Consider the following 16756-nt stretch of genomic DNA (forward strand, 5'->3'; position numbering starts at 1 on the left):
ACTAAACAAAGATAATTTTACAATATACAACTACACAGATTTAGATCTGGAAGAATGTGCATTTGATATTTTCACCCAGGGCTTACAGTTTGTTCCTCACAAACCAATGAACTTGACTCAAGCACTTGTAGAATTGAAACTTTTTACTAGAAGTCTGAACCTTACTCAAATCTTTAAGGGGCAAAAAATTGATGACACAGGGTTAACACGCAGTAGTTTAATTAACCACCCAATTATTCTCTTTTTTGAAAAGCTGGTTGAAAACAAGTTTAGAAAATTATCTAAAGACAAACAGTCTTTTTCTGGATGTAACTTATCCATGCAAGAAACTGAATTCATCAATTATCTCAAAAGTGAGCACGTCAGGATTATGAAGCCGGACAAGGGTGGAGGGGTAGTGCTCATGTTTACTAGTGAATATGAAGCACACATTTATTCCATGCTCCAGGACAACAAACAATACGACACGGTATCCCGAAATGAAGTCAACATTGCTTTTGCTCAGATCAGCTACTATCTTAAAGATCTTTTATTACAGCAAGCAATAAATGAGAGGGTGTATAATTATTTGCATGTAGAAAAACCCAGGATACCGGTCATGTTCGGGATTCCCAAAATCCATAAGGGAACTTATCCTTTAAGGTTCAGACCTATAGTATCAGGTGCGGGAGGTGTCACTGAGCCCATTGGAAAATTCATCGATCACTTAACCAAGGCTTTTATGCCCCTTCTCAGCCATGTTTGTAAGGACTCCTGGCACTTTCTCCGTGATATTCCTGTTTCCTGTGTTTAGACTGACTTGGTCATGATCACCATAGGGATTAAGGACCTCTTTCGAGCATTCCTCACCAAGAAGGTCTAGAGTGGTTTACAGAATTTCTCAGTAATGAAACCAGCCTCAACAATAAGCTTACAAATTTACTAACGGAGTTGATGGAGATGGTCCTGATGAACAACTTTATTTTTTTCAATGGTGAACTGTTCAGGCAACGTAAAGGGGTCGCCATGGGGGCATCTTGTGCCTCATTTTATGCTAACATGGTGTTGCATAAATGGGAACACAGGTTTGTCTTGATACCCCCCTGGCAGCAACTCATCCTTTTTTACAGACGCTACCTGGATGACATTTACATCCTCTGGGGAGGCTCAGAATGTGAGTTCAAAGAATTCTTCCAATACATCAGCACCTCGACTAGTTTTCTGCAATTCACATACACTGCTAGCCCTCAGGAGCTCCATTACTTGGACATTACCTTGTTCAAGGATTTCAACCAGAATACTTTCCATTCCAAATTATACCGCAAATCCACCTTTTCTAACTCATTGTTACACTTTGATAGTGCACATCCCTTATATCAGAAAAAGGGAATCATTAAAGGACAACTCATAAGAGTGAGTAGAATTTGTAGCACTGATGAGGACTTTGAGTTTGAAGTCAAAACCTTGCGAGCCTTATTCCTGGAAAGAGGATATCCCCTAGAAATGTTCATGGGTTTAGTTGATGAGATCAAAGTATTGAGGAAAATCTTATACACACCTATTTTGGGAAAAGGACCAGAGTTGGCAATCCCATCAACTTCCAGAGTATCCAACCAGCCTACAAACAGTTTTATATACACCTATTCATCTAGTTCCAAAGAAATGGAGGAAACTGTCAGAAACTACTGGCCGGTTCTAGCCCTTTATGAAGATTTCAAGGACCTTTTACCCCCCAGACCTAGTTTTGTTAGAAAAAGAGGCATTAACTTCAAAGAAATTTTTGAAAGGAAACCAGATAACAAAAAGAAGGTGAAACAATCCAAGAAGGGCACTTACAAATGTGGCTCTTGTAGTCAATGCCATGCTTTAATGAACGTCGAGTCCATGTACATTCCATCCAGGAGGTTTAGGACAAAACCAATTGGTTCCTACTCTTGTGGAAGCAAAGGGGTGGTATACCTGGGTATTTGTACCACGTGTTCAAGTTTCTACGTGGGGAAGACTGAAAGAGAATTCAGGAGACGGATCTATGAACACTTATATGACATGGCTAAACAGAAAGAAACTAATGCTTTTTTTAAGCATTCCCTTCTTTGCCCGGGTAGTATCATCAAATTCTTTGTTTTAGAACAAGTGGAACCGGATCTCAGGGGTGGTGACTGGGAATCCACCCTCGAGTACCGTGAGCTAGTATGGCAATTAAGGCTAGACGCAGGGAGACCACCTGGATTGAACGGGACTATTAGCATTAAACCCATATTAAAGCTTAGAAGGGCATGATTATAGTTATTCCATCCTAACCAATTAGTTTTGTTGTCCCATGTTTACAAACACTACGGCCTTCTTTCACTACCACTTGGCACTTGCACATTATCAGAACACATGACTTAGGGACCCAAGATTCACTAGTTTCCTTTTCCCTAACTTCCACGCTCTTTTTTTCTTTGGTTTGACAACCTGACACTTGGTCCTAGGGTGCCTTTTTTGATGTGAACTATGAAAAAGAACCAAGACTCCTATTACAAAGCAAAATCAAATAAAATGTTCCCTTATACTTTTAACAGAATTTTATCTCCCAGGTTCATCAAAACTTATGGATTTCCAACGTTTCCAATAGCTGTATTTTAAACTATTTTAATTTTGATTCTATTATATTTGAAACAGCGTTTTCAATGTTTTGTAATTATATATGCATAATCCAGCTGTAAAAAATATATATATATATATATATATTTTTTTTAACAATACAAGTTTTTATCTCATGTTTTAATTAATGCAAAGCCCCTTTAAGGAATCTAACAGCTGATTGACAACACTTGTTTTCAATTAATGTGTTACCCATGGTTATATAAAAAGGTTTGGCTTCAGCAAATGCTTTTGTACTTACTTGAAAAAGCTCAGGATTACCCTGAGCGAAAGCGCTTGTGTTTATTTCTTCTTGGACCTACTTGAATAAAGGATTTTCGCATTCTACATCAGCTTTTGTTTTTTGTTCCTGGTGGCTGTGGAGTCGTGTTACTTAATATGCCATATGTACACTTGACTGTTCTTTACACTGTTAGTTTATGCATGTGTAAGGTGTGTCCGTGGTATGTAGCTGTCAACATAGTATGTAATTGTGCAGGTGTGATATTGGCAATATCAGCATCTGACGTGTGAAAGGCAACTGGTGTACTACTGCACTGTATCATATGCAATATCAATGGCACAGTTGTGCCCACTGACATTAATTTCCTCATTTCTGCAGGTCCCTCTGGTGTTACAGCAAGGCAGCCCATCCATGCTGGTGAGTGTGTTTTAACAATACCTATAATAGTCCTGATAGTGCTAGTAATACTAGTGTAACTCAGTAGTGCTCTGTGTGTATACTGCGGGGTGTGCATGTGTGCATGTGTGCCTTTGTCCACGTGTGCATGTATGCATGTGTACATGTGTGCATGTGTCCACGTGCATGTGTGCATGTGTGCATGTGTGCATATGTGCCTGTGTCCACGTGTGCATGTGTGCATGTGTGCACGTGTCCATGTGTGCATGTGTGCATATGTGCTTGTGTGCATGTGTGCATGTGTCCACGTGTCCACATGTGCACGTGTCCACGTGTGCATGTCTGCCTGTGTCCACGTGTGCATGTGTGCATGTGTGCCTGTGTCCATGTGTGCATGTGTGCATGTGTGATTGTGTGCATGTGTCCACGTGTAAATGTGTGCATGTGTGCATAAGTGCATCACTGGTAACATTGTGTAGACACTGTAAACTGTGTTTCCTGTCTTCCTCCCACAGGTTCTGGTGCTGCTCTGGTGTCCTGCAGCAGGGAACCTGAATCTGGTGCCACAGGTACTGATAATGATGATATCTGTGTAATGGCACAGGAAGGTGTGTTAGGGTCTGTCATTAGTCATCCAATTGACAGTACACAGCTGTCAACTCCATCATTGCGCACAGTCATCCTGCCAGTACATCCTATGTCACCATTGTCCCTAGGTGATGGACAGGATACAGTGGGCATTGACCAGGGTAATGTGGTGTCTGTGGCACATGCTTCCCCACACAGCAGCCATGGGCAGGGTCCTGCGATGGTACCACACAGACAGTTGCCCATGGGTTCTTGTGGGAGCATCCGTGGGTGTACTGCCTCTGGCAGATGTGCCCAAAGAGGTCTGTCAACCTCAGCTATGTTTCAGGCTGTCATGTAGGCACAGTCGCGTATGGAAAGGTACACCAGACAGGGTCTGAGGGAGCTGAGAGCATGTTGCACAGCCATGACTGACAGTATGCGTGACATCGCGGATGCTATCCGAAATTTCACCAATGTCATAGACAGACGTTGTGGGGACATATTACAGCAGTTCCACAACCACATGTCCATGAGCCAGGGCAATGGTGGGCAGTTGCGGCATTGATGTGGCTGTATGCCAGCAACAGCAGCAGCTGGCAGTCGGCACGGATGACAACAGGCCCGCGGACGCCCCCATAGTGCCAGCAGCAGCCCCAGCAATGCTGGGTCTGTGCTGTCATCGGAGTGCCCCAGGAGACTACGTGCACGTGGCTCTGGACAGTCCCAACAGGGACCTGTGTCCAGTCAACACACTCCCACTTCTGATGACAGTACCCAGTCTGGCTTAGTACCAGATATGGTCCGTAGCACCCCTGCCAGGCACAGGTACCGTGTCCGTGCCCACAGACACTGATCTGTATGACCTGCCAGGTGCAGTCTGTGGCTGTCCACAAACTCCTGTATATGGCAGCCATGAGGTGGAACTGTGTGCGTGCATACACACACATGTGAAATGTTAACACCTAGGGCTACCACATACACGCACACACTGCACCAACAGTGCCCCACCCTGTACTGCTGTCCCTCACCAACACATATACACACACATGCCAATTGGTGGTATCAGTGGCAGACTCAGGCATACCTAATTCACACCCTGTGCATATGATGAAACGGTGCCACCTCCTGCAATCTCCAACATCAGTGCAGGAACAGGTAAACACGTTGCTGATGCACAGGGTGACTACATAGAAGTGTATTAGTAGTATCATGTTGGTAACAGTACAGTGTGCTGATATGACTGTGTGTCTATCCCAGCATGCCTGATGCAGTAACCGTATGACTGTCCTGAATTGTTATCTACACCCATAATACGTACCAAAGTGTAATAGCTGCACATTATTGCATACCGGTGGTAAGGATGTCAACAGATAACCACATACATGGGTAGCACAGGGGGGAAGCTAATGCAAGTAGTGATACACAATGATGGACATGTACAGTAAAGGTGGCAAGTTGCCCACAACGACTATGCAATGTGGATGTTTGCGCATGTTGATATGTGTGCAGTACCAATGTAATCCAAATCACAATTAACTATGACATAATATCAGTTCTACCAAGGACATCTGAGCTGTGCATTCCTGGGTACATGTTGATAGTGCCTACTTATTTGCACAGTTACCTACTGTTTGTGTTACCCCTTCTTTGTTGTACAATGGACTACTTCCAGCCCTGCTTACTGCAGCTTTGTTTGCATGCATGTTCGCTTGGGGTTCCCTGGTACACTGCTTCCACCTGCAATGCAGAGTTACAGTGCTTCTGTGGACTCCTAGTGACTTCTGCATAGCATACTATACGTATGTCAAGTTTACACATGACAAAACGTCACTGTCTGCCCTGTTCGCATGTACGTTGCCTGTGACACATTGCACATGTCTTACCTGGCATTTACCCACGTGTGCAGTCATATATGCCAGTGCTATGAAATCAGTAGCAGTACACCAACACATACACACCTTCAGTATGTTGTTCCCCATTGGTCCTATGTGTTGGTAATCACCATGGCAATCACACTACTATGGTAGCATGTGCAAAGGTAACCTGTGAATCACCTCTATAGTCCAGTTGTGGTTTATGTGAGTCATGTGGCAATGTCACAGCTGCCACATGTATGCAGTCAACCCTCACCCCTGGCCAGGAACATACAACACATGTGTGGAATGCCACCACATAGCCAATCTGGGGACTGAGCACTCTGAACCCAGTAATGCCATACCCTGTCAGGTGGCATGACATACTACAATGACTACAATACCAGTCTGACATAGACCCGCACTGACAGCAATCTGAGCACACTGGGACATACTTGGAGACTCAGAATAGCATCCTGTCTGAGCATCACACACCTCCATAGCTGGCACACAGGCATACGTTACGTTGGAATGGAGCACATGCCACACATGGCACACACATCCCATGTGCCACACACTCACAGCCTATAGGGCTACACAACACACCTGCTACAGATGTGTCAGGTACCTCTCTTGGCCGCTGCAGTGGGGTCCCGCTCAACAGACTGTACATGGTGAAGGTCACAGTGATATGCCTGTGGGGCACTATGGTCCACCACAAAACACATGCATACAGGTCAGTCAGAGGCATGGACACATATGACTCAGTCATTGACCATGCCACTATGGATGACCTGAGACATACCTCCCTGGACTACATGATAGGGAGCACAGAAGGGATCTCTCAGCATGTGGCATGGGCCAGTATGAGCCTGATCTTGGTTGCCATCATACCCTCACCAAGTTTGCTACCACTATATGTAGGAAGGGTGTTCTATGTCTACATTCTGCTCAATCTCCAATGTCATTCATAGGGTATCCACGGGCTGTCAACGTGTGCTTACATGCTAGGGAAGCCACAATGATTTGCGAGGGGCAGCTTGCACGTGACACCCATGGGCCATTGTATATTGGCGAAGCCCCTTGATACACACATAGTGCCTTTTGCTGCAGGACACGGATTACATAGCCACCTCCACGGGTATCACACAGGATAGGACACTAACAGTGATGCAACACAGCACCAGCAGTGTACACCGCAAGATGCATGCACTGGACACTGTCCTCAGCACGGTGAACTGCAATGTCTGTGCATTACCAGAGTCCTGATTCACGGCTCACAGGTGCAACCCATCACTGCCAGGTTATACCTCATACGATGCCTGTCGTCCGCTACACATGTAACACACATGGACAGGGGGGTGGTATCCCAAGGCACCACAGTTACAAACACCTCCAGGTTGTTGGCACAGCACAAAGCATCAGGGCCTATTCATGTGCAGCTAACAGCATGTTGGACTGCCTTTTGGTTAATAGCCTGGCACACACAACCCTCCCATACACAGGAAACCCACCTATCCTCCATAACAACACTGGCAATATGACAGTCTCAAGAAATGTCTTTATATGGCTGGACTGCATCCAGCCAAACATTGTGCATGAGCATTACTGTAGCTACAACACACTAGCTGAAAGGTTCCCAGCATGTGGTCACTGAATTGCAGTGGAATAACATGTTACCACTCCCACAACAGGTGGGAACATGCAGCACCTGTTCATCGACTACATGTAGACTATATGGCCCAGACCAGATGTGTATCCCCTGCTGTAGGTATTTTACCATATACAACCCACACTGTATAGACACATACCGTGCGGCCTGCACAGTAAGACACAGTCATATTGTTATGCATTGCGAATACCATTTATCCACTCGAGGCATGTGTCAGACATGGTAACTACTGCAGGTCACAGGTATTTATGTGTATGTGTCACACACATACATCATGTGTGCATTGCCATTGCTGGTTTAGGCAATGGCATGCATTGTTATGCACAAAGACCCATACAAGGTCATATTGTGTGACACAACCACACGTGGCAGTTGTGGGTTTCCAAAACATACCTATCTGTGCTCTGACAATGGTAATAGACCCAGTAGCGGAGCGCACTATTGGCATTACTGGCCAAGTAGCCCTGTTTGGCTGTGCTGATAGTGTGGTGACATCCCCTGTGTTTACTGGGGGAATATGCAGCATCTGGTGTATTGTAGTATTTGCCTAAAGGATCTGTTCTCTTACACTTGCAATTACACACACCCTACTACCCCCACACACACTTGCCATTTGCAGGATTCATACCCCTACCTAACTATGTCACAACACGTGAAAAAGACACATTAGCGAAGCGCACTATTCGGATTACTAGGAGGTTCCTCTTCTCTGGCTGTACTTATAGGGTGCTGACATCATCAGTGTTTGGAAAGGGTAATGTGCATCATGTAGTGTGATCTCCTGATTGCCAAAATGCACATGTTTTTCATATAGAATTGCACACACACAAACTCCACACATCCAAACACACACACACTTGCCATTTGCAGGTTTCAAACTCCTACCTAACTATGTTATGACACTTGAGAAAGACGCTTTAGCAGAGTGTGCTATTCGGATTACTAGGAGGTGTCCCTCCTCCAGCTGTATGTATAGGGTGCTGACATCATCAGTGTTTGGAAAGGGTAATGTGCATCATGTAGTGTGATCTCCTGATTGCCAAAAAGCACATGTCTTTCATACAGAATTGCACACTAACAAACTCCCCACATCCAAACACACACACTTGCCATTTGCAGGTTTCAAGCTCCTACCTAACTATGTTATGACACTTGAGAGAGACGCATTAGCAAAGTGTGCTATTCGATTTACTGGAAGGTTTCCCTTCTCCTGCTTTACTTATAGGGTGCTGACATCATCCGTGCTTAGATAGGGGAATGGGTTTCCTGTAGAGTGCTTTCACAGTTGCCAAAAGGGACATCTCCCTCACACAGACTTGCACACACACTAATCCCCCTCCACACATACTGAGCAGTTGCAGGATTCAAACCCCTATCTAACTATGTTATGACACTCGTGACAGATGCATCAGCAACGTGCGCTATTCGCATTACTGGGAGGGCTCTCTTCTCCTGCTGTACTTATAGGGTGCTGACATCATCAGTGCCTAGATAGGGGAATGTGCATCCTGTAGAGTGTTTTCATAGTTGCCAAAAGGGACATCTCCTTCACACAGACTTACACACACATCAACCCCGCTCACCCACACACACACACACTGAGCATTTGCATGGTTTGAACTCCTACCTACCTATATTATGACACTGGAGGGAGACGCATTAGCAGAGCATGCTAACCGAATTACTGGGCAGCTGGTCTGCACCTGCAGTATTTATAGGGTGCTGATATCTTTATTTCTACAGAGGAATGTACATCTAGTACTACCTGTCAGGTGGGAGATAGCATATATATGCATTTGCAGCCACCTACGTCAGGGTCAGATATGCACATCGCACTGGCAGGTTATGTTCTATACCATGCTTCGTGACCACAGGACCTGTAACACACAACACAACCAGTCCAGAACACCACTCCCATATCCAGGACACACACTTTGCTTCCCTGGGAACGGTGCCGGGATATGCAGGTGTTCACATACACCATTCCAGTTGTTAACATCAGGTACAGGCATATTGTGTGGGAACTACTCAGGCCTCTACCACTTTACCCTACAGCCACTACAATTTGTGGGTCCATGTGCTATGGCAGAACCACTCACCACAGCCACATGGGGGAATACATATTGCACCTGTCCATCTGCAACATGGGTACTCACTGTTCCACACCAGAGGTAGACCACCATTGTTGATATCTGACCATACCCACCTTTCCCTGGACATCCATATCCCATCCCCACCCCCAGGCAAGGTTGTCACTGCAAACAAACTGTATTTAGCACAAGCAGACTCTACACTTGTGAAGACTGGGGTGGAAGACTTCAAAGGACCCATGCTGGGGGACTATACTGGCCACTCTGCATAATCCTTGACAATTGCATTCTATGAGAATGTGTAAGGTTTGCATTGATCATGCTATCCCACATATACCCATGACTGCTCCACAACAAGACACCTGTCAGGTGTACACCAGCCATATATGAGCCGTCCAACAGACAGAGTGAGCTAATACATTGCAGGGCTGTAGCCCACAGAGGGAGGACATCTGTGAACAGTACAGGCATGATACTTCATTCCCACATAATCATCACAACACAGTGTTGACAGTGGAATTGTCCAGACAATGCAGATAGGGCTCCCCTCAGTCTGTTATTGATGCCCACTTACTGTTAGAGGTCCTCAGCAACCATCTTCCAGCACACACCAACAACATGGCTGTGGTTTAGCACATTCAAACCCTGGGATCTCCACTGTGCCCCTGCTTGACAGAGGCACAGCTCACTAGCCTCACACGTTGCCTTATGTGACCTACTTTACAGTGGCACAGTAGCCTACTGTACTGGGGATGCAGATGCCAAGCACACTCTGGCTAAGCTGTCATTCCCTAGGGCAACAAACCTACTATTGATCTCTACACCCATATGTTCAATTGTCAAATGCACAATATTTGTTGTGCTGTTAGACTGTTTGCAGGTCTTTATTGCCATAGCATTCCCTGTTCCTATGAACAACTTGTGTATCTGTGGAAGATGTTTGAATATGAGGGCGATCTACTATATCACTTATGTCTCTGTAGTCATTTACTGTGTGCACTGGGCAGATTGCTGTGTTGTGGTTGGTTCCTGGAATGACACGTACAAATACCAGATATGTGTGGCCAACTGCTAAATGGAGATATGGCCTAAGTGTGTGAGCATGCCCAGTTCAGCCTTTCCATGGCATGTTGTCCTGACATATGCGTCATTTATCAAAGTGTGCGAGCATGCCCAGTGTGAGCTTTCCATATGTTGAACTCTGAAATCCACCACATATTTGGGTGTGTGTGAACTTCAACAATATCTCACGTTTATGGTTGTGTGTTGGGTGTCATGTTGTGTACTGACTGGCCAACTGCTTCGTGTCTGCCACAACAGGGATTATACTGTACCTGCAGGGATTGCATGGGATACTTTGCATATAGTTGTCAACATCCTTTCATAATGACCTAACACTGTAGTACCGTATAGTGTACTGGTTCAGTACTTTCACTGTGGTGGACAGTATCCTGGGCTTTAGTCCTATCACTGCTTGACATCTTCATAGTGAGCACAACAGACTGTGTAGGGGCCAGTTGTGCACATATGACCATGTTGCATTATGTACAGATATGGACTACCTACACCAGGCTTGTCCAACATTGGTAGTGTATTCCACAACATAGGTGGACATTGGCAAACACTAGCGATGTTCCCTAGGCCATTTCTGATGCTAGTCACAGAGTGTGTTTGTCCTTCGACACACATTGTAACTAGAGTTTGCCATGACATATGTCATGGTTAGTATACTGTGCCTCCGTCTACCTCTGACATAACAGTGATACCCAGGGTTAACCTACCATCTCCCATCCACTCATCGGGATTCCTCTTGAGGGGTGTCGATAGGTGACTCTCTGGCTAACCTGTACTGGGAGTTTACTCAAGAGTGGGGGTGCCTTCTGTGTTATGGATCATTCTGTACAGCTTGTCCTATGTATGTCAGTGCTGGGGTTCAGGTCTCTCATGTGCATAGCTCACTGCCATTCAGATTGTACAAGGTGCAGTATGTTCATTGATTCCAGCTTGGACATGGCTTCATACATGAGGCACAGCTTGCCTCTGGGTGGGCAGTATGGCAGTGTGTGGAGCTGCAGTTTGTTTACTAAGGCAACACATGGCATCTGTTCATGCTCTTTGCTACTCCTGATGGGGTACTGTTGTGGACTTTACAGTTGATGGAGGTGTCTGCTGAGCTATATCCCACAGGGGCTATTGTAGTCAATTGTGACGCTGATGAAGGATGACTGCAGAGCCACAGTGACCTCCCCTTATCTACATCTGACAACCTTCATGATTGGGTGGGTATATGGTATGTTTCTGCGAACACTACAGCCACATGTTTGTCCAATGCAGAATATCTATCACCTTGTGTCCCCAGGTCTCTCATTACATGTTAGGTACATAATGGGTTAACACCTGTGTGGTAATTTGTAGGCACTTACTGTATATCCACGTTGGTTGTCTATACAAAGTTCTGCAATTAGCTTGCTGACATGGCTATGGCTCCAGTTGTCTGTTTCTAGGTGGCCCTTTTGTGGGTTGCTTGTGTCAGCTGGGGGTCGGATATGGTGGGCTGTTTGTACTCCTCTGCATACATGTTAAGTCACAGTCCTTCCATGTTGGCCTGTACCTATGGGACATATATACGGAACGGGGGGGGGTCCCAGGACCAAGCCTTGTGGGATGCCACTCATATCTGCTTTGTAGTCTGACATGGATGCAGCATGTCTGACCATGTCAGTTCTGTCCTTGGTCTGGTTTGCAACCCCTCTACTGACATAGGGGTTTATATTTAAGCTGGTGAACATATCCATACTGAACTCGTAGGGTATTGTCTGGAAGCATATGCACGGTCCAGCTACGCTGTGTGGACCACTTTGCCCTCATCAATGACCTTAATGACTGTTTCAAATGGGTCAAATATGTTTAGGGGCAGGATCTGCAGTTACGACAGCCACACTGTGTAGGATCCGGTGTCAGTAGGTCCATGATAGCTTTATGTCTGCGGTACATACTGATCCTTTCCATAGCTGTGCAGACCAAGCTTCTCAGGATCCTGGGGTGGTAGTTTGCAGTATCCATTCAGGCAACACCTTTGTTGTGAAGGACCACTGTTGTTGTACACTGCTCTTTGGGTACATATCCTGTGGTAAGGCTGACACTGGGCAGTAGTGTGATTTGGCATTCCATTATTCTTGGAGTCCATGTTGGCCTCAGCCCAGGACACCATCACATACCTTTGTTGCTGTGTGTTTTGCTTTGCAGATGATGGTTGTTACCTCAGCATCTGCAATGTCAGGGGACCAGCAGTCTGCTGGGATAGATATTTTGCATTCTGGGGGGGGGTTGCACTGAACTGTCAGGTTGTATGTTGGCAATATGTGTGTGTGTTTGGTATGTTGTTTGTAATATCTGTGTGATTCGGAGCATATCTGTGAATTCCCAACATGGTTCCTACCATCAGTTAAGTAAGCCTTGTGATTATCCTTAATGTCCTGTACAGTTTGTATCTTCATAGGTTCATGGGTTCATACTAGGCTATCCACCCTAGGGCATTAGTAAGCCAAGCCACAGTGTGCATGTCTTTCACCGCCCCTTGCTATGTGACTATTATGGTCATTTATGATATTCTTTACTGTGCCTCTGTCTGGACGTGACACAGTGAAGACCACCAGTGTACATGTATGATCATTCATCCACTTGGCAATATTCCTGTTGAGGGGTATCAGTTAGGGGCTCTGCCTAACATGGATCGGGATCCTGTTTCTGGGTGTGGGGAGCCTCTGGGTTATGTATCTGTCCCTCCGGCACATCCTATTTCATTATGCATTGAGGCTGCCTACTGTCACACTCACAGCTCCAATGGCTTTGATTTCCTGTGGTGGAGCATGTCCATTACTCCTGTGTTGGACATGGCCTTGTACAACAGACATACAATGCCTCTGTGTAGGCAGTCTGTGACTGCATTCAGCTGGGGTGTCTACAGCCAGGCAGCATATGACATATATTTGACACCCTTTATCCTCTTGGTGGGGTACCTTTGAGGTCTTTCTAACCACTGCAGGTGTCAGGTACGGTACATCCCATATGAATCATTGTACTAGATTATGGGTCTGATAAGGGAACAGTACAGGGGCACGGTGACCTCTTTTGATGTAGATGTGAATCCTTTCATGATACAGTGTCCAATATAGACAGTCTTCCTAGCCACATTGGCATTGTGAGTGTCACATGACAGGTTACTGTCGACTTGTGTCCCTAGGTCCCTGATTACTCCTTGCATACATAATGGTTTACCACCTATGTGGTAATTTGTGAGTACCTTGTCTGGTATTTGGTGGGACATTCATACTGTCCAGTGTCTTCAGGATGTCTGGGTGGGGTTCTTGTGTGCGAGAGTGTGGTCTGTCGCATGCTACAGACTGTACAGCAGTTTTGACTACACTTAGGTGCACATGGGTGGTCTCCGCTGCTTCGTGCATTGTCAGTTACCTGGCCCTATGGGTGTCTGTGCTGCATATGGATACTCCCCCTCCTTTGATGTTTTGGTCCAGGTGTTGGGGCCATAACGCATGATATGTGGTATAACCTGGTAGTGCTGATGTGCTATCAGTAGGCTTGCAGCAGGCTTCTGTCACTGCACAGACATCAATGTTCTCTATACTGGGAAGTGCCTCAGGGGCATGCATATTGCAGTTTACACATCTGGCATTGGTCAGCATTACCCTTATGTTTCTTACCACTTATGTTTTCTAGGGTGGTGGGTTAGTCTTTTTGGCCTTGCCTACGTACGGCTCTATGGAGGTGGCAAAGGCCTTATCCAGTATCCAGACGCCCAGGGGTAACAGGTGCAAGCCATCCCTGGAACAGCAGCATGGCTTGTCATGCGTGACATCACAAGCAGACAGACATTAGACCCTCTTGGACTGGCAGCTGTAACTGTGCCACCTGTTAAAGCTGATCATTCTGTGTTTGTACTGTGGCATCATTCTTGGTGAGGGTTGGATGCTGCAAACGGCCAGTGTCATACCGGCCTGCAGTACATACTCAGAGAGCTCATCCATGTCTCTTTTCATGTAGTCCAGGGAGGTACATCTCAGGTCATTCACACCAGCATGGACAATGAGTGCATCATATTTCTGCTTGCTTTGGGGTGACCTGCGTACTTGTGTTATGTGGCATATTGTGGCAGCCTACAGGCAGCTTACTGTACCCTTTCCCTTGTTCAGTCTGGTGAGTGGGACAGCAGTGTGTCTGCCTATACAGACACCTATTACAACTGTATTAGGCATGTTGTTTCTCCTTCTGGCCTGTAACTGTTTGGCACACCAGCTTTGTGTACTATGTGTTGCATGTGCTATGTTTGGAGGTTGTGGTTGCTTGGGATCTGCTTTGGAGGCCTCTGTTGGTGTGGTGTGTTTGTAATTAGGGCCTCCGGGAATGTTTTTCTGTGTTTATGTGTTTGGTTTACGGTTGTGATAGGTCTATGTGGGACTGGGTTTGTGGTGTATGTGGTTACCTTCTCCTCCTGACTAGTTTTGACAGTACTGAGTTGGGGGAGCACAGCCTCTGGTTTGGATAAATGGTTGCATCTCTGACATATATTTGTATTTATTGGGAGGAGTTGTGGGTTGTCTGTGTACTTGGGGCAGGTGTCACATTACCTCTGGATTCACAGATTCTACTTGTTGTGGCTGGCCTTAGTGGATTGTATGTGTGGACATATTTTATTGCCATACTACTGATCAGTGATTACTTCCCTTTTTATGTTTTCTCTATCATGTAGTAGCTTCCTCTTTCTCTTACATGGTTTGGTAATGGCTGGAGTCCAGCATGCCAGATGCCTGTGTGTATGGCATTGTGTCTTGTTGTTATTTGTGATTGCATAATCCAAGCATTCCTGGCTGTGTTCATGGAATGCCTGTATAACATGTTCTGCGGTGTGTCCCATATTCTGCACTTGCACAGGGCCTTTCGTGGATTCCACATCGGTTTGGAGGGGTGCAACCTATGCTTTACTCATGTTTTTCACTGTGGTTTTCTGGCCAGGGACTGTGGTCAGGATGTGTATATCCAGTGTAATTACTCTATGGTCTGGTCTTACCAGTGAGGGATACACTTCTCATCTTGCCATCCAGTACACATGTTGCTGATTATCACATCCAGTATGCTTACCCTACTTGTGGGAGTGGTTCGTTTTTCCTGGGCATTTTGGTTTATGGATTCTGGGAACTTTTCTCCTACTGTGTTGGTGCTAGTATAATGCTCCCAGTGTATGTCTGGGTATTTTCAGTCAAGCAATATAATGTGGTTTGGGGGGCTTGATATCTTCATGTATTCCAACATAGGCCAGGTGCAGTTCCTGATATTAGGACAGTAGTCTGCAGCAGGCTATAAACTGGGAGGTGGTTTTAGCCATTGGTATTTGACCATGGCTAATCCATGTTGCTTCTTGTTGTGGTACCAACATGGGGGTGTAGTTATCCTTGACATTTATTGCTAGTCACCCTCCTTTTGTAGCTTGTTCCATGTTTTGCGGCTGTACAGCACAGTATGAGTTGTAACCTGGTAGTATTAGGGTGCTGATGTGAGCTTTGACCCAGTTTTCTATTACAGGACTGATATCGACATTCCCCATACTGTGTGCGTTTACACTGCACGCATCTTGCTGTTTAGACTTCTGGCATTGGGTAGCATTACATCTAGGTTCATATCCCTTGTGATACCTATGAAGGTGGGTTTGTGTTTTGAGACTTACCTATTCAAAGCATGCTGTGGGTACTGACAGCCTTTGCCAGTATCCATGGGGCCTAGACTGATAGGTGCACGCCACCCCTAGCAGGTGGTGCATCATGTCATGCTCCGCATGTCTTCCCAGGCTGAAACACATTGGCTCCCCTTTGACTAACTGCATTACTTCAGCCAGTTGTTGCAATTGATCATCCCCTCGTCATTTTGTGGCTTCATGCTTGGTGAGGGTGGATGTTAGTCAGGGTCCTCAGGTGTGCATATAGTACATGGTGTTACATTACTTAACACATGGCATTCATGCCTCAGGTGGTGCTGCAGGGCTGCCTCTGTCAGATGCGCATATTACACTCCCTGTACATGTTTGTGAGCAGGTTATGTCATTTTAGGCATCCCTGTTATTATTTGAGTGAGTCAGAGGGGGTATCATTCCCAGGGTTCCTACTGAGCCAGTGTATGTGCTATGCGTTGCCTCTTTGCCAAGGTCAGGGCATACTGGGCACGCCTCCTTCTGCCTACTGGGGCAGGCTCAGGTTGTTCCTCCTCCGAGTCACGCTCTGCCTGTGATGGCCTTGGCAATGGTGGGGGGCTATTTGGC

Source organism: Protopterus annectens, chromosome 3.part0, assembly GCF_019279795.1.
Source record: "Protopterus annectens isolate FY-2018-M chromosome 3.part0, PAN1.0, whole genome shotgun sequence".
NCBI lineage: Eukaryota > Metazoa > Chordata > Ceratodontiformes > Protopteridae > Protopterus > Protopterus annectens.